Source organism: Lycium barbarum, chromosome 1 (genome assembly GCF_019175385.1).
Source record: "Lycium barbarum isolate Lr01 chromosome 1, ASM1917538v2, whole genome shotgun sequence".
Classification (NCBI taxonomy): Eukaryota; Viridiplantae; Streptophyta; class Magnoliopsida; order Solanales; family Solanaceae; genus Lycium; species Lycium barbarum.
Window position 1 is genome coordinate 144,199,439 of NC_083337.1, and position 24,583 is coordinate 144,224,021.

Genomic DNA, 24,583 nt, shown 5'->3' on the forward strand with positions numbered 1-24,583 from the left:
GAGATGGTGCGATTTGATTCTTTTTTTTTTAGTTTCATATTAATCAATTTCTCTTAGTCTTACGAGGAGAAAAACACATGATTTGAGAAAAAATTGAAAAAAAAAGAGAGTAAAAATTGAGAAAAATATAGGAAAACAACTTATCAAATCACTTTTGTGTCGTGAAAGCGATTGCGGACCGATCACGTTGCAAATCATTAGCCCAATACGCTCCCCAAGGTTCCACAACACTTGTGCAGAAACTAGTGGCAGGAAGTATGGAGTATGCATAACCACGAAAATATATAGGTAGAAGGAAGGATCTCGGTAGTAAGAAGAGATTAGAAACGTTTGGACTGGGCCTCACGTATATCTCGTGCGCAAGGGGGAGGGGGGCAAATTGACCCGTTTTGCCTACGAAGCCCAATTCTCATGTGCACAAAGCACTCTCTTATTCCAGCCCATTTATTAATCCAATAAAGAACTTCTCATTATAATTTTATTCTCGATTAGTATATATCTACTGCAAGTTTCTAGTGGTGGTATATTACTTTGGTTTTTTATAAGGTGTGAATGGAAAATGAAAAGGTGTTTTTCCCGAAAGAAACTAGGAGAAAACAACATCTTTTGAACATTGAATAGGTTGTGACTTTTCTGATAAGGCACAATAGCACCTGTTCACACTACCTTTTGTTGATTATAAATACCTGGCCGTTTCCTCAGATATTTACTTACGAAAATTCTGAAATACTCTCCTTCTTTCTGCATATTATTTTCTGCATTACGAAGTAAGTCTGAAGTGTGATTCAGCCGATCATTGAGTTCGCTGAACACTGGTGTTTGAAGTACTGCTACAGTACCTAGTGACTGTAATCCGTTCTATATCCTGGAAGAAAATAATCCTGAAACTCGATTGGGTACTAGGAGGGAATTAAGTTTCTTAAGAAAATACTGTGAATTAGTGGACTCGGATTTCTTCATTTCTGTTTACATTGGTTGTTTAGTTTCCAGAAATTTAATTCTGGGGTATAGAAAGATAACAATAACTACTAGAACACATCTTTGAATTCCTTACTGCAAAGTGCCAACTAATTAAGGTTGAGGAAATGAGCTCTTTTTTAGCGTACCAGGCCAAGCTCCTCTCAATATCCAAGAGCTCTTATAATTTGGGTCTTCCATCATCGGATTCATCGGTTTCTGGGCGTCGTATCCAACTTCATCCAGAGCTTATCCCTAAACATGTAGCTATAATAATGGATGAGAATAGGCGATGGACTAAGGCTAGAGAGGCTTACCAGTGCAAGAGGGTCACAAATTTCTTACGCCTAATCTGAAGAATATTTGTAGCATTTCTTCCCAGCTAGGAATACAAGTTCTCATTGCTTTTGCTTTCTCTACTGAAAACTGGAATCGTTCCAAAGTACGCGTCCTAGTTTAACCTCATTCCTATTTTGTTGGTCTAATTTGAACTTCCCAATTTATATGATGAGAAAATATACTACCCTTTTGTTCCAATTTATGTGCCAGTATCTTACTGGCCCGGAGTTTGAAATTGAGACGTTTAAAGCTTGTGTTTAAAGTAAGATCATAACATTTTGACTTTGAGCAGGAGGAGATTGATTTCTTGATGCAACTGTTCGAAGAGTTCTTTCAAGAATTTATGAGGTAATTCGTTTGTTTAAATTGTTTATATCTCTGGATCCAGTTTCGTGGCTTTCCTCCTTTCTTTCACATATAAATAGATTATTCACGATTTTTAGTGTCTTCCTGGAAGGAAGCTTTCGTCTATTATTGATTAAAAACTTTAATGGTTCTTTTACAATCCTAGTGATTTACCTTAACGATCCGAATAAAAGAAACTTGAGTTGTGAGAAACCCATGAAGACTCACGAGAAAAGTAATGATAATGCCTGGACTAAATTCTAGCTTGAAAGAAATAGTTCTACGATCAATAAATTTAAGACGACGCATTGTGGGAAAAGCATATTAAAACAACATTAAATTAGATGAACATGAGTAAAATGGATGATTCTATGAATTGGTTAGAATCTGCAAACGATTGCATGAGTGAAAAGATAAAGTTGAAAATACGACAATAGAAAGAGAATATTGCTCCGAAAAAACAATATCCTAACCCCCGGATGAAAGAGACCAAATCTATTTAGCTCCGAGAATATATAGAAGTGTTTTATTTTCATAAATAATTCAAGCTTTAGTTTGTGTTTATGTTGACGATTTCTGATGTGAATTCGGTAGTTTTGTCCCCCCTTCCTCATCGACCCAACCGCGCCCCTTCTCTTTATCCCATCATAAAGTTCCTCCATCTGAATTTATGTGGCGATATTTGATTGTGCACGTACTAACTCTTATAAGAAAGAAATAAAGATTTTTTAAATTTGTGATCCGAAACATATCATAAACATTCATGTTGTTATAAGTGATCTCATTACGAGTAAAACGAGGAGTTTAAAGTTCAATTATGTACACATACAAGTATGTCATTCTTTTGAGATAGACTAAAACAAAAAAAAAAATTATCACATAAACTGGGATAGAGAGATTCCTGGTTTTCAATTTTCTCACTACTTTAAATCTACAGGTTTTGTTGAAAAAATAAACTTGTTCACATTATTTAATTTGTTCACACTATATTTAATTTATTTCATGAACTAGTAGATTAATGTATTAGGAGATACATGAATTGGTGGAGAATTCTAGATTAGTCTAGTGAGTTCTTATTCATGTACTTGGAGGATGTGAAGTGTGAAATTATTAATAGTAATACATGTATGCTAGGCTAGATACATGGATGAATTCACCTATAAATAGTCATGTAATCTAACCATTTGAAGCAAGCCAAGTTGAATAGAAAATCATCTTTCCTCCATTTCTCTTCTAGTGAGTTTTGAGTATTATTTGTGTTGTCTTGCTCTCCCAAATTTCCAACATTTGGTATCAGAGCCGGTGTGTTTGAGAGACAACAAAACGTAGAGAGAAAATGACTAACACCAATGCAACTCCATTCCAAGTTCCGATGCTCACTAAAGAAAAGTTGGTGCATCCGAATGAAGGCTTTGCTTGGAGCCTATGATGTATGGGAAATTGTGGAGAGTGGCGTTGATGAAGAAGATGATGCCGCTGTGACAAAGAAGAAAGACCAAAAGGCACTCACACTCATCCATCAAAGTTAGGATGAAAAGATGTTCGAGAAGGTTGCAAATGCAACCAACTCCAAGCAAGAATGGGATATTCTTCAAACTTCCTTTAAAGGTTTAGACAAGGTGAAAAGGGTTCGTCTCCAAACCTTAAGAGGAGAATTTGAATCGCTGAAAATGAAGGAAATCCAAATCAATTTCGAATTATATTTCAAGAGTCTTGGCGGTTGTCAATCAAATGAAGAGATATGGTGAAGAGTTGAATGATGATAGGGTCGTTGTAAATATATTGCGATCCCTAGATTCAAAATTTAATTATATTGGTGTTGCCATCGAAGAGTCCAAGGACTTGGACACCATGACCATAGAAGAACTCACGGGTTCTTTGCAAGCACATGAAGAAAAGTTGAAGAAACTGAAACAAGAGTCGGTTGAACAAGCTTTGCAAGCAAAACTTTCTTCGAAGGAGAAAGATGAAAGGCGTGGCTCACAACAAAGAGGTCGTGGGCATGGAAGAGGTCGTGGTAGAGGAGGAAGAGGTGGTAGTCAATCTCCGACCAAAGAAAATAGAAGTCAAGACTCTAACCAAGGAAGAAGCCGCAGAAGAGGTAGAGGATGGAGGTCAAATCAAGGAAGGTATGAAAAATCAAATATTGAATGTTATACTTGTCATAAATATGGTCATTTTTCCTGGGAATGTAAAAATAATTTGGAGGAGATAAATAATTTTGTGGAGAGCAAAAATGAAGATGAAGATGACACTTTACTCATGGCATGTAAAGAAGAAGAAAGTGTAGAAAGAAATAAATGGTACCTTGATTCCGGTGCAAGCAGCCATATTTGTGGGAAGAAGCATTTATTTGCTGAGTTTGAGGAATTTAATGGTGGCAGCATCACTCTTGGAGACTCTTCAATAGTTCAAATCAAAGGAAAAGGTACAATTTTAATTTGTTTGAAAGATGGAAGTCATAAATTTATCTCCAATGTCATGTATATACCGGAAATGAAAAGTAATATTCTGAGTTTGGGACAGCTTTTGGAGAAAAATTATGACATTCATTTGAAAGATAAAAAGTTGACTATGGAAGATGAAAATGGGGGATTGTTAGCCAAAGTTCCTATGGCTAAAATAAAATGTTTGTTTTGAATCTTCAAAGTGTTGTACCAAGGTGCTTATTTTCATGTGTCAAAGATTCATCTTGTCTTTGACATATGAGACTTGGCCATTTGAATTTTAATAGTCTAAGGTTGATGAAAAAGGAAAATATGGTGAAAGGGTTGCCAACCATTAACCATCCTAATCAGCTTTGCGAAGGATGTCTTTTTGGAAAGCAGTCAAGGAAAAGCTTTCCCAAAGAGTCATTGACAAGTGCACGGTGTCCTTTAGAGTTGATTCATATGGATGTGTGCGGACCTATCAAGCCAACCTCACTTGGTAAAAGTAATTATTTCCTTCTCTTTATTGATGATTATTCTCGAAAAACTTGGGTATATTTTTTGAAGGAAAAATCTGAGGTGTTTGAAAACTTCAAGAATTTTAAGAGCATGGTTGAGAAACAAAGTGGCTACCAAATAAAGTCACTTCGGTCCGATAATGGTGGAGAATTCACTTCAAATGAATTCAAGGATTTTTGTGAAAAAAATGGAATACGTCATTTTTTGACCGTTCCAAGATCGCCTCAACAAAATGGCGTGGTGGAGAGGAAGAATTGAATAGTGGAGAGGAAGAATTGAACTATTCTCAACGTGGCAAGATGTACGTTAAAGAGCAAAAATATGCCAAAGGAGTTTTGGGCTGAAGCAATTGCTTGTGCGGTGTATTTATCAAATCGGCGTCACACCAAAAGTGTTCGTGGCAAAACACCGTAAGAGGCTTGGAGTGGTTTCAAACCAAAAGTTGCTCACTTGCGAGTGTTTGGAAGCATTGCTTATGCACATATGCCGGATGAGAAGAGATCTAAGCTTGATGAAAAAAGTGAGAGGTATGTTTTCGTTGGTTATGCGCAAAGATCTAAAGGTTATAAGTTATATAACCCACGAAATGGCAAGGTTACCATAAGCAGAGATGTTGAAGCTGATGAAGATAATGCTTGGGAATGGAAATCTAAAGAGCAAGATTACTCTTTTAGTCCATTCCTTGATGATGAACATGATGAAGAAGTTATGGAGCAGCCTACTACACCACCTACAACACTTCCACCGCAAGTTCAAGAAGTTGGGGAATCAAGTTCAAGCAGTGTACCTCGAAAGTCTAGATGTCTTCGAGACTTGTATTGTTACACCCCGCACTTTCAGTGTTACACCCCGTACCTCGGAGAAGCACTGGTTAAATTTGAATGTAAGTATGTCGAGCTATGACTAGGTAAAACAACTTTGGAGTGTGAGGAACGAAACATTATTAAGTGTATGGTTTAAGTAAAGGATGAATTATGATCTTGTAAGTCGTAACCGGGAAGGACAGCCTTGGAACCAAAGGACATGACCATTATCAAGTATGATTAGTTATGAATATCATGTAATCAGAGTTTCGGAAGATTTTGGGACCAAGCAAATCAACGAAAATAAGTTTGTCGAAAATTTGGAACAAGTTGGTAGAATTAAGGACAGAATTTTGGATAAACTTTGGAGGGGTATATCTCCAGGTATATGGGGAGTTTAATGATGTTTCAAAATCTTAAAATGAAGTTCGTCGAGTCTAGTTTCCAACGCAACAAACCGCTCATCGATACGCCGTCAGAATAGAGAATTATGGACGTTACAAGTTAGACGGGCAGAGCAGGGCGCGCTACTATAGTGTTGCTACAGTACTCTACAGTACTGCTACAGTGATACCGACTTTGGCGCCCTATATAAGGGGCAAAACCCCATTTTTTCTTCACAAAAAATTTCCCAAATGCTCTAGAAAATTCAGCCACATATGAGAGCATATATATAACATAAAAGCGAGGATTTTGAGAGATTTCAAGTTACGGAGTATTAATCGAGGTCTGGAAACATGTAGTCACGATTATAGTTTTGTCCTTATTAATATTAATTTCAGTTTATTTACGGAGATAAAGTTATTACATAGTTGTATAAAAAGTTGGATAGTTGAGAAACTTGGAAAACATCGTGGGAGATGTTTTATGGAGCCTAATGGTGTTGATAATGTTGTTGTGATGTTGGTATTGTTGTTGTTGTTGTTGTTGTTGGTTATTGGATTGTGATTTCGGGCTAGGCATATAAATAGGGGAGATGCTGCCCAAATTTCGGCAGATTCTAAATGGATTTAAATTAAGGGTTTAAGACGAGCGTATGATGATAAGCCTAACAATAGTATGAATGGTCGTATATGTAGATTATGAGGCTACGAATGATCTTAAGTGAATTGCAAGACAGGAAGTAAGTTGGAAGTCGAGAAATTATCTTCCAGGTATGTTAAGGCTAGTCCCTTTCTTCTAAAGGCATGATTTCTTTCTTATGAATCCAATAGGTGTTTTCAAAATGTCCCATGATCCCTCTATGTGAATCCATAAATGTTTTCCAAGAATATTCTTATTCTCAAAAGCTAGAGAATCATGATTCATAGAGTTCTTATAATGCTAAAGATAAACATGCTTTATGATGACGATGATCCTATTTCTAGAAACTCCTATGTTATAATTCCCTACATGTGTTTCATAACCTCCTTACTTCCAAAAGTTAGAGTTCATGATTCAAAGGCATGACTTCTTTCTTGATAATCCATAAATGTTTTCAAAAATGTCTCTATTTTCCGAGTCAAAGATTTATGATTCTATAAGCTTTTATGACAACAACAACGGATATGTTTTTTTACAATATGAATGACGATGATAAAGACGAGAATGTTTCTATGAGGATTACGATGATGATGATGATTTCATATTTAAAAGTCTCAAGCTTATGATTTCAATGTGAATATGAGAATGTTGAGTTATTTTCGAGATTTTCTCGATTTTATTCATTGTTGTTGACCTCACCTTATAATAATTGTTTCTTCAAGGTGAGATATAGCGATGATGATTGCTCCATAATATAAATCGGAGGTTACCGACCTTACGTCACTCCGATAGAATCGTAGCTTTTATTTGGCTCTCATGCATGCTTTATATATATATATATATATATATATATATATATGTATGTACTTTCTCACACCGCGCCGCGCTATAGTCGGACGGGCATGGCACGTAGATGTGCACACCACTGCAGTGGGCATGTTATGATGTCGCCCCGGACGCGGGCTAATGATGATAACACCGATCCTTAATGGCCGGGCATGGTACTATGTATGTGTATAGAAATATTTTTTTAAAAAGGCTAAGCATGCATGACATCCTCCTTATGAGGCATCCATATGTACAGGTTATCTCTCTTATTCCATGTTACCTTCCATATCTATATTATGTTGTTATTCATGCTTTACATACTCAGTACATTATTCATACTAACGTCCTTTCTTGTGGACGTTGCGCTCATGCCCGCAGGTAGGCAGGGAGATGGATCAGACCCGTAGGTGTTCTATCAGCGAATTATCACAAGCACTCCACTTACTTCGGAGCTGCAGTCTATTTGGTATTGTTCTTATGATCATTGTATTCTATGTAGAGGCTCGTAGATGTGTGTGTGTACAGTTAGATGTTTTATAGCTCCACCGGTTCATATTGTTGTATAATATTTTGGTGGCCTTGTCGGCCTTATTTTGAGCTCTTGATACTTTACTGTTAGCCTTGCCAACTTTATGATATACGTTATGTTGTGGCAACCTTGTCGTCCGCATATGAACATATGTGCTGAATGATCGGATATTTCTATGTTGGGCCTTTTCTGCGTGCATGTGTTCTTTGAGTTATGGTTTATAATGTTCAAAGTAACGGATAAGTTAGGTGGTTCCCAGCCTACGGGTCGGAGCCCGTCATACTCCTGATAGGGGTGTGACAAATTGGTAACAGAGCAGTTCGTCCTCGGGAATGTCTACGAGCCGTGTCCAGTGGAGTCTTGTTTATGGGTGTGAAGCGCGCCACACTTATAAACAAGAGGCTGCGGGGCATTTAGGAACCATTGACCTTTCTTTCTTATCTTAGATCGTGCCATAGAGCTAAATCATAGGATATGATGTCCCTAATCCTAATCCAAATGTTTTGATCATTGATAAGCAGTTGTTTATGCCGCTACGAGGAAATTGCTGCGAATTGAAGTTGTTCATTCGAAAGGTATATTTCCTGTTTTATTAATATGGATAGATGTTGATATAAGAACTTGAGCAAGATAATATGAGTATTTGTGGTTGCTCTGTGGGGGCATTGGATGTGTTTTCTGGGCTATGTGTAGGAATGAGGTAGTAAGAATTATAGAGGAAACTCTGCCGAAATTTTAACAAATTGAATTGTTTGCATGTTTATAGAGAAAGAGTAAAGGGAAAATGTGACCATCAGCCGTTGGTAAGTCATGATTGAAGGGATAACTACGAGACGCTTTCAAAGAGAAGTTTTAGAATGATTTTAATTTAATCTAAAGGAGAAACCCTGGAGGAAAAAAATGATTAGTAACTAAAGAAAGTGGAATGAGTTGCATCCGAGATTTCAGAGGATTGAGACCTATTGGAAACATAAAGAGAGTTGACATTAGGAACTCAAATACAGTATTACAATTTATAGATTAGATTGGTTAGTAAGTGATAACAAAGAGATATTGATATTGGAAAGGAAGTTAACGAGTACGGGAAAGTTCCACCCTAGAAGTGTATATACATATATATATATATAGTCGACGGCGTTACACCATTGGGATACTTCAAATAAACTTGAGTACATATAGGATACACCGGTGCTATATATATATATATACGAGATCAAGATGGGTTTGTACTCATAGTGGAATGTTCTGTAGACTTCCAGGTAGATAATATTAAGTGGTAAACAGGAAAGATCCCTTGAAGAGTAAAGGAAACCAAGGAGGACCTTGAGGACAGAAGTACAAGAAAGCGCGGTTATAAATTAATTAAAGGAAGTTATGTGATCGGTGACGATAAGAGGAAGATTAATAAATTAGTAAGGTTGGCCAAAGGTAGACAGTGATGGCATACGACAGTGGACTTGGAATAAAGATGCGATTATAAAGGAAACAGGACAAATATACGAGGAATAGACATACAGACGAGCAAGCTATGGTATCGTAAAGGGAAATAAGAAATAAACGAAGGAAGAAAGAAAAGGGCGTATTTTACTAAAATTTCATGATGAGAACGAGAATCGGCGGGACATTAGTAGGATTATGATGCATGATTATGATACAAACAATTAGTTAAGAGAAACTATGGGACACTATAAGCCAAATTAAAGAAAGGACGAATCGTGAGAATGAATGAGAGAGAGTATCGACTTTTACTGGTATGGTATAAACTCAACTCGGAATCGGGAACCAGGAGTAAGAGGAATCTCAAGGGTACTGGGGAAAGGATAGCTATGAAGGAAAATTGCGGCTGAAGGAGCATGGTATAGTCGGGCATACTATAAGGAGCCTAACGAATTTCGATGTCAGCATTGATTCATTAACTTGGGGACTATTAGGCATGAAGGAAGGAAGTGGTTTGAGTTGTGTCAAATATGTATGGATGACTTGATACAAGAATCCAGTTAGCAAAAGAGAAATAAGTCAACCCATGCGATGGAAGTAACTCTGGCATTATCTGGACTAGAGAAGTTAAAGGATTGCTAGGGTCGGCCAAATGACTACCAAAGACGGTCAATACCTGAATGTTACTGGTATATGAGAACATTCTTAGACGAATTAGAATATTCTCAAGTACAGAAGAAGGAAACGTACTGGCTTGAAGGAGTCGAAATTCGAGATGAACTAATATAGCAAGGATGTGCTAAAAAAAAGTGGAAATTGACTAAATGCATGTATATTATGAGACAGACATGGGAACGGAGGCATGACAAGATAATAAAGGTTTAGAAAATCAAGGAATTAAGTTTTGTCACTGCAATACATTGTGTTCCGGGCTATGATTCGTGTCACACCCCAACCTTACTAGGGTGTGATGGGCACCCGACCCCGTATTCGGAGCCGAGCGAACCCGCTGACTCTTATTACTTACATAATCTTTTGGACTTCTTGAATCAGACATAGATGAAATACATAGTAAAACTTTCAGAAACTTTCTGTTCATCGTTCTCAAATCAAGCCGAATCTGTAATCATATGGAATCTGTAACATAATACTTAGAGACACATCGGCTGATGAAGCCGCTTACAAGATTGACATACTATACCGCGACTCTGTCTGCAAAGTCTCTAACTTCTACCAAGACATCATAGCATAGTACTCTGACCCGGCAACACTCCAGAGCAAATGGAGCTTGCCAACTCCGCTGAAACATCTTCTACTCATCTGGGTGTACCTGCGCGGCATGAAACGCAGCCCCCGAAGAAGAGGGGGTCAGTACGAGCAATGTACTGAGTATGTAAGGCATGAATAGTAACATAGTAAGGGATGAAATTATAAACCATAACAGAATGGGAGCATAGAGCATATCATGAGATAACAGAGTAACCTGTACATCCGAATGCCTTTTAGGCAGGAACCATGCATGCTTAGTGCTGCGGAACGTGCAGCCCGATCCATATATACATATACTATATTGCTGCGGAACGTGCAGCCCGATCCATTTGAAACATTTCTTTTTCATATATATAGAAAATAGAACATATCATATTGCCGAGGCGTCGGCTCCGATCCATTTAACCACATATCCCGCGTCCGGGCATCCCGCGTCCGGGATGGTATCATGTCATGCAACACCAACTGATCAGGTGGCTACGCGTATATAACGCTCTGGCCCCTTTTTCCCATCTTCCCCATATACATATACATATAACAGTATGCATGAGAGCCCAAAGAAAGTCATATATCTATCGGAGTGACGTAAGGTCGGTAACCTCCGATTACATTATGGAATAACCATGGCTTTGTCTCACCTCGAAGGAACAATTATTATAAGATGAGACTAGCAACGAGTGGTAGCGTTAAGACTCGATGGGTACGTACATAAATCGACATATGAAGGCTCAAAAACAAGTTTCGGGTCAATCTGACTTAGTATACGAAAGTTATGAGCGTTTCAGAAGCCATTTTTTGGAAAATCAAGCAGTAATCGTACCAAGTACCTTTAAACATGAAATCATTCTTATCATAGTCATCATAGAAATATTCTCATCCTCGACATCATCAATATCGTTGTAAAACATATCCATCGTTTTTGTCATAAAAACTTACTATACCATAAACCTTTGTTTTGGAAAAATACGGACATTTTGGAAAACATTGACGGGTTATCGGGAAAAGAATCATGCCTTGGAATCGTAAACATCTAACTTTTGGAAAACAAGTAAGATATAGAAACAATTTTTAAAATCACAACATCGGGATCATGCCTTTGAAAGAAAGGGACGAGCCTTAACATACCTGCTCCACATCCTATTGGCTACGCTTAATTGTCCAAGCTCGCATATCGCTAGTCTACATTCAAGAAGATTGGCACAATCATTAGACTCTTTATCATATACTCGTCTCAATCCTTCAAATGAATTCATTTATATTCTGCCGAAATTTCGGCAGCATTTCCCCTATAAATACGTCATCCCCGAGAATCTAACTCGGCCCAAATCATCAATCAATAATCCGAGAATTTAACTCGGCCAAACTATCAACAACAATACCAACAATCGTGCCAACAACATCAACAATCAATTCAGGACGCATTCTAATATTAACTACCTTTTTCATACAATCCAACGACATTTCATTTTTATTCAATTCAATTCATATAATATTCAAAACGATTCAATCAACATACTACTTCATCCAACACCTTCCAAATTCAACGAGAACAATAACAACTTAATTCTTTCTTTCAAATTCAATCACCTCAACCCAACTTACAATCTTTCAAACAAATGTCTCACTTCCAAGTTCATGAATTATATTTATAACTTACACATTAACAATATCATTCTTACAAATATAAGAAACCATACCCAAAGTCACACTAACTTCTTCAATAACTCTACAATGATTCCAAATTTACTTCAAGTCATCAAACCTTCATTCTCACCATAGAATCCACAACTACAACAATCAAAATACTTATTAAAATTAATTCATCATTTCTACACAAATAACCACCTATTTTCGGCCACCACAACTACATGCATATTTTTATGAATTCTTCATCCATTTCTATACATTACAACAACAATCAATATACTACATAAAGTTAATCCATTCATTCTACACAACATCACACATACACGGCCAACACTATACATATACGGCCACAACCTCAACATCATTCTTTCATGAATTTCATTCATTTCCACACACTTTAACATGTATAAATTACCCATACATGTAAAAGAAGGTTGAACCTTACCTTGTTCCCACTTATCTTCCCCACTCTCGGCTAGGTCTTGAGATTGCACCAAAAGAATGTTTTACTTGCTCCAACAACTATTCCACGTCGTAGAGGACTTTTCAATTGGTAGGAAAACTAGGAGAAAATAATTTTCCTCAATCATTTTTCCATGGCTCCCATTTGGCTAGCCATGGCCGAATGGCTCCCTTTTTTTTTTTTCTTGCTTTCCAACTTCTTTAATTAATGATGAATTAGTCATCTTCCCTCATATATATATATGGCCTCATCAAATAGCATATGGACACATGTCCCTTCTCCACTTTTCTTGAATTTTCTAAAATAAACAGAGAAGACTAGTTGTCTTCTTATGTAAGCTTCTTGAATTTTTCATGAAAACAAATATACTTTTAATTGCCACTACTTCTCCATATTTTTACTTAGGTCCTACAAATGAAAATATGGGCACATGGCCATGGGGTGGGGCCCACACTTAAGTCACATGGCCAAAGTGGCCCTTTCAAGAATCTTCTTGAACATTTTGTGAAATTCCCATTTTGCCCCTAACCTTTCCACGATATTACCATGAACCATTTTGTGAATTTTCCTTTTTGCCCTTGACCTTTCTCAATATTTCCATACTAATAGTATTCATAAATAATATTCATAACCAACTTGTACATTAAAATAATTTTGGACGATGGTCATTTCCTTAACTTATCACGACTATCTTGAAATATTCGAGCGTACAACATACGGGATATAACAATTCGAATCGCTCGTACCAGAGAAATTTTTGGTTATAATTAAATATGTAGTAACGTACCCCAAAAAAGTAACAGAAGAAGTGAGAAGGCACACAAGTGACCAAGGTTAAGTATCAAGGACAGTCGGGATTAGTAAAGAAAAATCGTAGCACTGGAAGAGGTGAGAGTTTTAAAAGAGGAATATTTTTAGGAATTTCAATGATCGTCAAAAAAAAAAAAAGACAATATGCCTATGGATAGCATGACAACAGTACTACCTTAGACTAGAAAACATCTCCCGCGTCGTGAAATTATAAGTCACCGTTTATATCAAATCGTGAGAGTATATGTCATAGGACCATATAAATAACCGTCCTGATGAAATGGCTAGTAAAATGGTGTGGGAACAACAATAAATATTTGAAGAAAGATAGGAGCTAGTTGAGTCTCAATTAGCCGCTGGTATAGGAGAGCTAAGGACTTAAAGAGGGAAGCACACTCATATTGAAAAGAAGTTGTAATTAAGTAAGATTTTATTTTAGTCTCATGCTTATGAGTTATTTTGTAATGATGTTAAGATTGGAGGAGAAGAAATTGGAGGAAATATTCAAATATGGATTTGAAAATATTTTGAATAGTGGATTAGCTTGAGATATGATCATTAGTATATTGTAAGTATAATCTTCTGATAGGGGATAACAACGATGATAAGAAAATGTTGTATACAAATGTATAAGGAATGGTGCCGAGGATTGTTGTGTGGGTACAATGTAGTCCCATTTGAATATAGATCCCTTGGCTATGGTATTTTTGACGCATTGGATGAGTAATCTGAGGTAAAGTAATTAATGAGAATAATAAGCCATTGGCAAGGAAATGCTATTGCAAGCCATCTGGGCGCTACCATAGGTGGAACTATGATGACATTGTAAGGAATTAAGGAGTTCGACAAAAGCATTAAAAATGAGATGGAATGATATGTATATAAAATCAATTAGTACTAAGAACATAATCTAAAGTAGAACTAGAGAAGCCAGCAAGGAAAAGTGCCACAGCTAAATAAGAAAGTTGCCCACTAGTAGAGAAATAAAGGGCTGCGAAATAGAAGGGACTAAGTCAACGGAAGGTGAAGTCATGGAAGTAGATGAAGATAGGATCGCAGGAAAAGGATTCAGGGATATAAATAAAGGAGATGGACATTTAAGGAATTAAGAGATCCGCTTGATTGATAAACCGAAATGACAGATAATTGCGTCAAATTATGGGAAAGACTTATTAAGTGAGAATCGGGCAAAGGTTAAAAGTAGAAGGAGAACCCCAAAGGAAATGATCAAAGGATATCACGTTTGATTGGAACAAGCGGCTGATAATGAGACCTCGTGGAACAAGCAACATGATGGCTCTTATTGGAAAAATGGATGAATGAAGGTTACAGACAAAGGAAAGAATGAAAAGATTCGAATTCGCTGCATGACTAGAAATCTTGGTTATTCTTCGACAAATTTCTGAATTCACCCCTAAGTTATTAGCCGAACTAAGGATCAGAAACTTTAAGAGTAAATTGAAGGAAATGAATCATTAAAGAAGAGGTTTGAGATGTTTTTTATATAAGTACAAGAATTACCGCTAGTTAGCCAAGTGCCAGAAGTCCAATTGAAGGAAAGAGAATTAAGCGAGACATTTCTGTGTTACACTAGTTGAAAGATAAAGTACCGCAAAGATTAATTCGACTGCTATAGAAAGCAAACGGTGCTAAAAAGTGACCAGTCTCGAGGTTATCTTTAAGGGAGGAAGAATAAGAATAAGTAAACAAGAAGACAAAGGCCTGGGACATCTGTGAAACGTAAGAAAGATACGTGGAGATCGAAGAGAACAAGAATTTATGAATAAAAATAATATGGGATTAAAATTGGATAAAAGTATGTGGTAAGTACTGGATGAAAGGGCATACAAAAATGTAAACAAAGAAGGCTGAAGAGACAATGAGAACGATAAAGCATAAAGAGTTAATAGACAGATAGATAATAAGAAAAGAGACGACCTTGAGTACGGGCGTAAATTTGGCTACAAAAGAAGAAGGATAAACTGTGTAATTCGGATAAGTTCAATTTTAAATGAGAAAGTAAGACTGTAAGTAAGTAAAGTAAATACTGATAAATACAGGTAAGAACATTGACATCTACCTCACAGCGAAATCTACCTCAACATTATAGGACGAATGTTTTTAAAGGGGGGCGCACTTTCAGTGTTACACCCCGTACCTCAGAGAAGCACTGGTTAAATTTGAATGTAAGTATGTCGAGATATGGCTAGGTAAAACAACTTTGGAGTGTGAGGAACGAAACATTATTAAGTATATAGTTTAAGTAAAGGATGACTTATGATCTTGTAAGTCGTAATCGGGAAGGACAACCTTGGAACCAAAGGACATGACCCCGCACTTTCAGTGTTACACCCCGTACCTCGAAGAAGCACTGGTTAAATTTGAATGTAAGTATGTCGAGCTAGGGCTAGGTAAAACAACTTTGGAGTATGAGGAACGAAACATTATTAAGTATATGGTTTAAGTAAAGGATGAATTATGATCTTGTAAGTCGTAACCGGGAAGGACAGCCTTGGAACCAAAGGACATGACCATTATCAAGTATGATTAGTGATAAATATCATGTAATCAGAGTTTCGAAAGATCTTGGGACCAAGCAAATCAACGAAAAAAAGTTTGTCGAAAATTTGGAACAAGTTGGCAGAATTAAGGACAGAATTTTGGGTCAACTTTGGAGGGGTATATCTCCAGGTATATGGGGAGTTTTAAGATGTTTCAAAAGCTTAAAATGAAGTTCGTCGAGTCTATTTTCCAACGCAATAAATCGCTCATCGATACAACGTCGGAATAGAGAATTATGGATGTTACAAGTTAGACGGGCAGAGCAGGGCGCGCTACTACAGTGCTGCTACAGTACTCTACAATGCTACAGTGCTGCTACAGTGATACCGACTTTGGCGCCCTATATAAGGGGCAAAACCCCATTTTTCTTCACAAAAAATTTCCCAAATGCTCTAGAAAATTCAACCACATATGAGAGCATATATATAACATAAAAGCGAGGATTTTGAGAGATTTCAAGTTACGGAGTCTTAATCGAGGTCCAGACAACGTGTAGTCACGATTATAGTTTTGTCTTGCGTTGGAATTGGCTTGGATTCAAAGTAAATATTGAAGATATTACTGCTCTAGAAAGAATAAGGTATGAGTATCTCCTTATTAATATTAATTTCAGTTTATTTATGGAGATAAAGTTATAACATAGTCGTATGATAAGTTGGATAGTTGAGAAACTTGGAAAAAATCGTGTGAGATGTTTTATGGAGCCAATTGGTGTTGATAATGTTGTTGTGATGTTGGTATTGTTGTTGTTGTTGTTGTTGGTTATTGGATTGTGATTTCGAGCTAGGCATATAAATAGGGAAGATGCTGCCCGAATTTCGGCAGGTTCTAAATGTATTTAAATTAAGGGTTTAAGACGAGCGTATGATGATAAGCCTAACAATAGTATGAATGGTCGTATATGTAGATTATGAGGCTACGAATGATCTTAAGTGAATTGCACGACAGGAAGTAAGTTGGAAGTCGAGAAATTATCTTCTAGGTATGTTAAGGCTAGTCCCTTTCTTCTAAAGGCATAATTCCTTTCTTATGAATCCAATAGGTGTTTTCCAAATGTCCCATGATCCCTCTATGTGAATGCATAAATGTTTTCCAAGAATATTCTTATTCTCAAAAGCTAGAGATTCATGATTCATAGAGTTCTTATGATGCTAAAGATAAACATGTTTTATGATGACGATGATCCTATTTCTAGAAACTCCTATGCTATAATTCCCTACATGTGTTTCATAACCTCCTTACTTCCAAAAGTTAGAGTTCATGATTCAAAGGCATGACTTCTTTCTTGATAATCCATAAATGTTTTCCAAAATGTCCCTATTTTCCGAGTCAAAGATTTATGATTCTATAAGCTTTTATGACAACAACAACGAATATGTTTTTTACAATATGAATGACGATGCTAAAGATGAGAATTTTTCTATGAGGATTACGATGATGATGATGATTTCATATTTAAAAGTCCCAAGCTTATGATTTCAATGTGAATTTGAGAATGTTGAGTTATTTTCGTGATTTTCTCGATTTTATTCATTGTTGTTGACCTCACCTTATAATAATTGTTCCTTCAAGGTGAGATATAGCGATGATGATTTCTCCATAATATAAATCAGAGGTTACCGACCTTACGTCACTCCGATAGAGTCGTAGCTTTTATTTGGCTCTCATGCATGCTTTATATATATATATATATATATATGTATATATGTACTTTCTCACACCGCGCCGCGTTATAGTCGGCCGGGCATGGCACGTAGATGTGCACACCACTGTAGTGGGCATGTTATGATGTCGCCCCGGATGCCGGAGGCCCGGACACGGGCTAATGATGATAACACCGAGCCTTAATGGCCGGGCATGATACTATATATATGACACCGAGCCTTAATGGCCGGGCATGGTACTATGTATGTGTATAGAAATGTTTTTTTAAAAGGCTAAGCATGCATGACATCCGCCTTATGAGGCATCCAGATTTACAGGTTATCTCTCTTATTCCATGTTACCTTCCATATCTATATTATGTTGTTATTCATGCCTTACATACTCAGTACATTATTCGTACTGACGTCCCTTCTTGTGGACGCTGCGCTCATGCCCGCAGGTAGGCAGGGAGATGGATCAGATCCGTAGGTGTTCTATCAGTGAATTCTCACGAGCACTCCACTTACTTCGGAGCTGCAATCTATTTGGTATTGTCCTTATGATCATTTTATTCTATGTAGAGGCTCGTAGACGTGTGTGTGTACAGTTAGATGTTTTATAGCTCCACCGGTTCATATTGTTGTATAATATTTTAGTGGCCTTATCGGCCTTATTTTGAGCTCTTGATACTTTACTGTTAGCCTTGCCGGCTTTATGATATACGTTATGTTGTGGCGACCTTGTCGGTCTGCATATGAACATATATGCTGAATGATCGGATATTTCTATGTTGGGCCTTTTCTGCGTGCAGGTGTTCTTTGAGTTATGGTTTTATAATGTTCAAAGTAACGGATAAGTCAGGTGGTTCCCGGCCTACTGATCGGAGCCCGTCATACTCCTGATAGGGGTGTGACATGTATGACGCAACAGAAGAAGTAACAGAAAATTTAAGTGATTTAACTCACTTTTGTTTATTGGTGGACAGCGAGCCTGTAAGTTATGAAGATGCTGCCGGTAATCCAAAATGGAGAGATGCGATGGATGAAGAAATCAGGGCAATCAAGAAGAATGACACTTGGGAGTTGGCAAAACTTCCAAAAAGAAAAAGCACCATTGGAGTCAAATGGGTTTACAAGCTAAAGAAAAATTCCAAAGAAGAAGTAGAGAGGTAGAAAGCAAGATTGGTAGCAAAGGGGTACAAGCAAAAGGACGGTATTGATTATGATGAGGTGTTTGCACCAGTTTCTTGTTTGGAGACAATCCGCTTGATTATTTCTTTCGCAGCTCAGAATCAGTGGAAAATCCATCAAATGGATGTGAAGTCGGCTTTCTTGAATGGGATTTTGGAGGAAGAAGTATACATTGGTCAACCTTTGGGCTATAAGGTTGAAGGAGATGAAGATAAAGTGTTGAAATTGAAGAAGGATCTTTATGGCTTGAAACAAGCTCCACGGGCTTGGAATTGTAGAATTGACAAATACTTCCAAGCAAATGGCTTTTTAAAGTGTCTACATGAGCATGCACTTTATGTAAAATTAATGAAGATGGTGACACATTACTTGTTTGTTTGTATGTGGATGATTTGATCTTGACAGGAAATAATCCAAAGATGTTTGAAGAATTCAAGAAATCAATGACAAGAGAATTTGAGATGACGGACATTGGCCTAATGTCATACTATCTTGGCATTAAAGTGGAGCAGAAGAATGATGGCATCTTTATTTCTCAAGGAGAATATGCAAAGGAGATTTTTAAGAAATTTGAGATGGAGAATTGCAAGCCTGTTAGCACCCCCGTGGATTGTGGAGTTAAACTGTCCAAGCATGAAGATGGAGAAAATATCAATCCCACATATTTCAAGAGTCTTGCTGGAAGCTTAAGGTATTTAACTTGTACGAGACCCGATATTCTTTTTGGTGTTGGACTTGTCAGTCGCTTTATGGAAACTCCAACAACTTCTCATTTAAAAGCAGCCAAAAGAATACTCCGGTACATCAAAGGTACACTTGATTATGGAATTTTTTATTCATCTTCCAAGGACTTCAAGCTTGTTGGCTATTGTGATTGTGATTGGGCTGGTGATGTTGATGACCGAAAAAGTACTACCGGGCTTGTTTTCCTTTTTGGAAATTCTGCATTTACAAGGAATTCCAAGAAGCAACCAATTGTGACTTTGTCAACATGTGAAACAGAGTATGTAGCAGCTTCTTCTGGTGTTTGTCATGCAATTTGGCTAAGGAGCTTGTTGAAAGAACTTCACCAACCACAAGAAAATGCAACTAAGATGTGTATTGATAGCAAATCGGCCATTGTGTTGGCCAAGAACCCGGTGTTTCATGAAAGGAGAAAACATATTGATACTAAGTATCATTTCATTAGAGATTGCATATCGAAGAAGGAGGTAGAGCTTGAGTTTGTGAAATCTCAAGACCAAGTTGCGGACATTTTCACCAAGCTGTTGAAGATTGATATTTTTCAGAAGCTGCGGATGGCTTTTGGAGTAGTGAATCAAATTTAAGGGGGATGTTGAAAAAATAAACTTGTTCATATTATTTAATTTGTTCACACTATATTTAATTTATTTCATGAACTAGTAGATTAATGTATTAGGAGATACATGAATTGGTGGAAAATTCTAGATTAGTCTAGTGAATTCTTATTCATGTACTTGGAGGATGTGAAGTGTGAAATTATTAATAGTGATACATGTATGCTAGGCTAGATACATGGATGAATTCACCTATAAATAGTCATGTAATCTAGCCATTTGAAGCAAGCCAAGTTGAATAGAAAATCATCTTTCCTCCATTTCTCTTCTAGTGAGTTTTGAGTATTATTTGTGTTGTCTTGCTCTCCCAAATTTCCAACATTTGGTATCAGAGCCGGTGTGTTTGAGAAACAACAAAACGTAGAGAGAAAATGACTAACACCAATGGAACTCCATTCCAAGTTCCGATGCTCACTAAAGAAAATTATGGAAGTTGGTGCATCCGAATGAAGGCTTTGCTTGGAGCCTATGATGTATGGGAAATTGTGGAGAGTGGCGTTGATGAAGAAAATGATGCCGCTGTGACAAAGAAGAAAGACCAAAAGGCACTCACACTCATCCATCAAAGTTTGGATGAAAAGATGTTCGAGAAGGTTGCAAATGCAACCAACTCCAAGCAAGCATGGGATATTCTTCAAACTTCCTTTAAAGGTTTGGACAAGGTGAAAAAGGTTCGTCTCCAAACCTTTAGAGGAGAATTTGAATCGCTGCAAATGAAGGAATCCGAATCAATTTCGGATTATATTTCAAGAGTCTTGGCGGTTGTCAATCAAATGAAGAGATATGGTGAAGAGTTGAATGATGATAGGGTCGTTGCAAAAATATTACTATCCCTAGATTCAAAATTTAATTATATTGTTATTGCCATTGAAGAGTCCAAGGACTTGGACGCCATGACCATAGAAGAACTCACGGGTTCTTTGCAAGCACATGAAGAAAATTTGAAGAAACCGAAACAAGAGTCAGTTGAACAAGCTTTGCAAGCAAAACTTTCTTCGAATGAGAAAGATGAAAGGCGTGGCTCACAACAAAGAGGTCGTGGGCGTGGAAGAGGTCGTGGTAGAGGAGGAAGAGGCGGTAGTCAACCACCGACCAAAGAAAATAGAAGTCAAGACTCTAACCAAGGAAGAGGCCGCGGAAGAGGTAGAGGATGGAGGTCAAATCAAGGAAGGTATGACAAATCAAATATTGAATGTTATACCTGTCATAAATATGGTCATTTTTCCTGGAAATGTAAAAATAATTTGGAGATAAATAATTTTGTGGAGAGCAAAAATGAAGATGTAGATGACACTTTACTCAAGGAATGTAAAGAAGAAGAAAGTGTAGAAAGAAATAAATGGTACCTTGATTCCGGTGCAAGCAGCCATATTTGCGGGAAGCAGCATATATTTGCTAAGTTTGAGGAATTTAATGGTGGCAACATCACTCTTGGAGACTCTTCAATAGTTCAAATCAAAGGAAAAGGTACAATTTTAATTCGTTTGAAAGATGGAAGTCTTCAATTTATCTCCAATGTCATGTATATACCGGAAATGAAAAGTAATATTCTGAGTTTGGGACAGCTTTTGGAGAAAAATTATGACATTCATTTGAAAGATAAAAAGTTGACTATGAAAGATGAAAATGGGAGATTGTTAGCCAAAGTTCCTATGGCTAAAATAAAATGTTTGTTTTGAATCTTCAAAGTGATGTACCAAGGTGCTTATTTTCATGTGTCAAAGATTCATCTTGGCTTTGGCATATGAGACTTGGCCATTTGAATTTTGATAGTTTAAGGTTGATGAAAAAGGAAAATATGGTGAAAGGGTTGCCAACCATTAACCATCCTAATCAGCTTTGCGAAGGATGTCTTTTTGGAAAGCAGTCAAGGAAAAGCTTTCCCAAAGAGTCATTGACGAGTGCACGGTGTCCTTTAGAGTTGATTCATATGGATGTGTGCGGACCTATCAAGCCAGCCTCACTTGGTAAAAGTAATTATTTCCTTCTCTTTATTGATGATTATTCTTGAAAGACTTGGGTATATTTTTTGAAGGAAAAATCTGAGGTGTTTGAAAACTTCAAGAATTTTAAGAGCATGGTGGAGAAACAAAGTGGCTACCAAATAAAGTCACTTCGGTCCGAAATTGGTGGAGAATTCACTTCAAATGAATTTAAGGCTTTTTGTGGAAAAAATGGAATACGTCATTTTTTGACCGTTCCAAGATCGCCTCAACAAAATGGCGTGGTGGAGAGGAAGAATCTAACTGTTCTCAACATGGCAAGAAGCATGTTGAAGAGCAAAAATATGCCAAAGGAGTTTTGGGCTAAAGTAGTTGTTTGTGCGGTGTATTTATCAAATCGGCGTCACACCAAAAGTGTTTGTGGCAAAACACCGCAAGAGGCTTGGAGTGGTTTCAAACCAAAAGTTGCTCACTTGCGAGTGTTTGGAAGCATTGCTTATGCACATGTGCCGGATGAGAAGATATCTAAGCTTGATGAAAAAAGTGAGAGCTATGTTTTCGTTGGTATGATATGTGGCGATATTTGATTGTGCACGTACTGACTTTTATAAGAAAGAAATAAAGATTATTTAAACTTGTGATCTGAAACATATCATAAACATTCATATTGTTATAAGTGATCTCATTACGAGTAAAATCTGGAGTTTAAAGTTCAATTATGTACATATATTTATATGTCATTCTTTTGAGATAGACTGGAAAAAAGAAGAAGAAGATATACATCACATAAATTGGGATAGAGAATTCCTGCTTTTCAATTTTCTCACTACTTTTAATCTACAGGTTTGAGGTACGAGTGTCTGTTATTGGAGATAGATTAAAACTTCCCATCACTTTACAGAAAGGCATAGAGTTAACAGAAGAGGCCACCAAATACAACAAAGGACTTCATCTTATGATGGCACTAAACTATGGAGGACATTATGACATGTTACAAGCAACCAAGAGCATTGCCAGTAAAGTGAAAGATGGTGTTGTACAGTTAGAGGATATCGACAACAAATTACTTGAGCAAGAACTCGCTACCAAGTGTGCTAAACCTGATTTACTCATAAGGACTGGCGGAGAACAGAGAATCAGTAACTTCTTATTGTGGCAGCTCGCTTACTCTGAATTGTACTTCACAAACACAATGTTTCCTGATTTTGGAGAAGAAGCTCTGAAGTAGGCCATACTTTCCTTTCAACAAAGACAGACGTTTTGGTGGACACACATATTGAAACTCTTTCGTACATTTAGGCCCCAAGTATCTCTTAGTCTGTGTGTTCTCGTACTTGTCTGCAATATCCTCTCAGCCAAATTGATGATTTAAAGGGCTTGATTTCTTTATGCAGCGCCGCTAGTCTGATCTATTATGACCTTTGATGTGTGTGGATCTCTGTTTTGAAGCAGCAGCGTTGTGACAAATCTAAGTGAACTAAATTCTGTACTTGTTAATATCATATAATAGGGACAAGATGATTATTTGTCATAGTGGATTCTAAACAATCAATAATAGCATTCATTTTTATCCAAGTTCATGAAAATTGAAAATTAGTTTGTACCTAAAGCATTAAAAGAATCTTGAAACAAAAATAATATAAGAAACTTCAATAATCTTTATGAACAATAATATTGACACGAAATACTGGTGCGACACACGTTCCTATAATACCAAAAATAATATAAGAAATATTGCCTCGTAAATGAGACGACAAAAAGTGGATACAACATTTATTTATGAGACCATGCATAGAGTGATCTAAATAAGTAGGTATAAACAAGTACATGCAAGATCTTTCATAAGAGATCTATTGAAGTACGTTCATAAAAGATCTACATACGATTCTTATGATGCAGCAATTAGGCTTGACAGCAAGTATATTAATAAGCATCACATTAGACCACTAGTCTTAGAGCCTGTTTGGATTGACTTATAAGTTAGTCAAATCAGCTTATAAGTCATTTTTAATTTATTTGAGTGTTTGACAAAGATAAAAAACAGTTTAAATTAAGTTAAAAAGTGCTTAAAATAAGCCAAAACCAAGAAGTTGCTCAGCCCCAACTTATTTTTTTTTGGCTTAAAAGCCATTGGTTTGACTAACAATTTTTCCCTTTTATCCCTTATATTTTTTTTATTAATTCCAATATTACTCTTACCTCTAAAAATCTTTTAAGCACTTTTATCCAAACACGTAACTGCTTATTTATAAAATAACTTTCAGTACTTAAAAAATACTTTAAGCATTCAAAAAATACTTTAAGCACTTATGTTTAAAAGCCACTTTTTCAGCTAATCCAAACGGGCTCTATCAGTCATATACACTCGTGCCCACAAAAAATCTCAAGTTAGAATAATAACATTCTAAGTTTTGCTAATGCATGCAACTTCATAATTTCCACCAATAAATGCAATGTAAGCTTCTAATTTTAATGTATATTTATGATT

At 36.8% G+C, this 24,583-nt stretch overlaps 1 pseudogene; it reads left to right on the forward strand.

Moving 5' to 3' along the window:
* Nucleotides 1-1,085: 1,085 nt before the first annotated feature.
* Nucleotides 1,086-23,375, forward strand: LOC132615513 ((2Z,6Z)-farnesyl diphosphate synthase CPT6, chloroplastic-like; annotated as a pseudogene).
* The last annotated feature ends 1,208 nt before the right edge of the window (nt 23,376-24,583 follow it).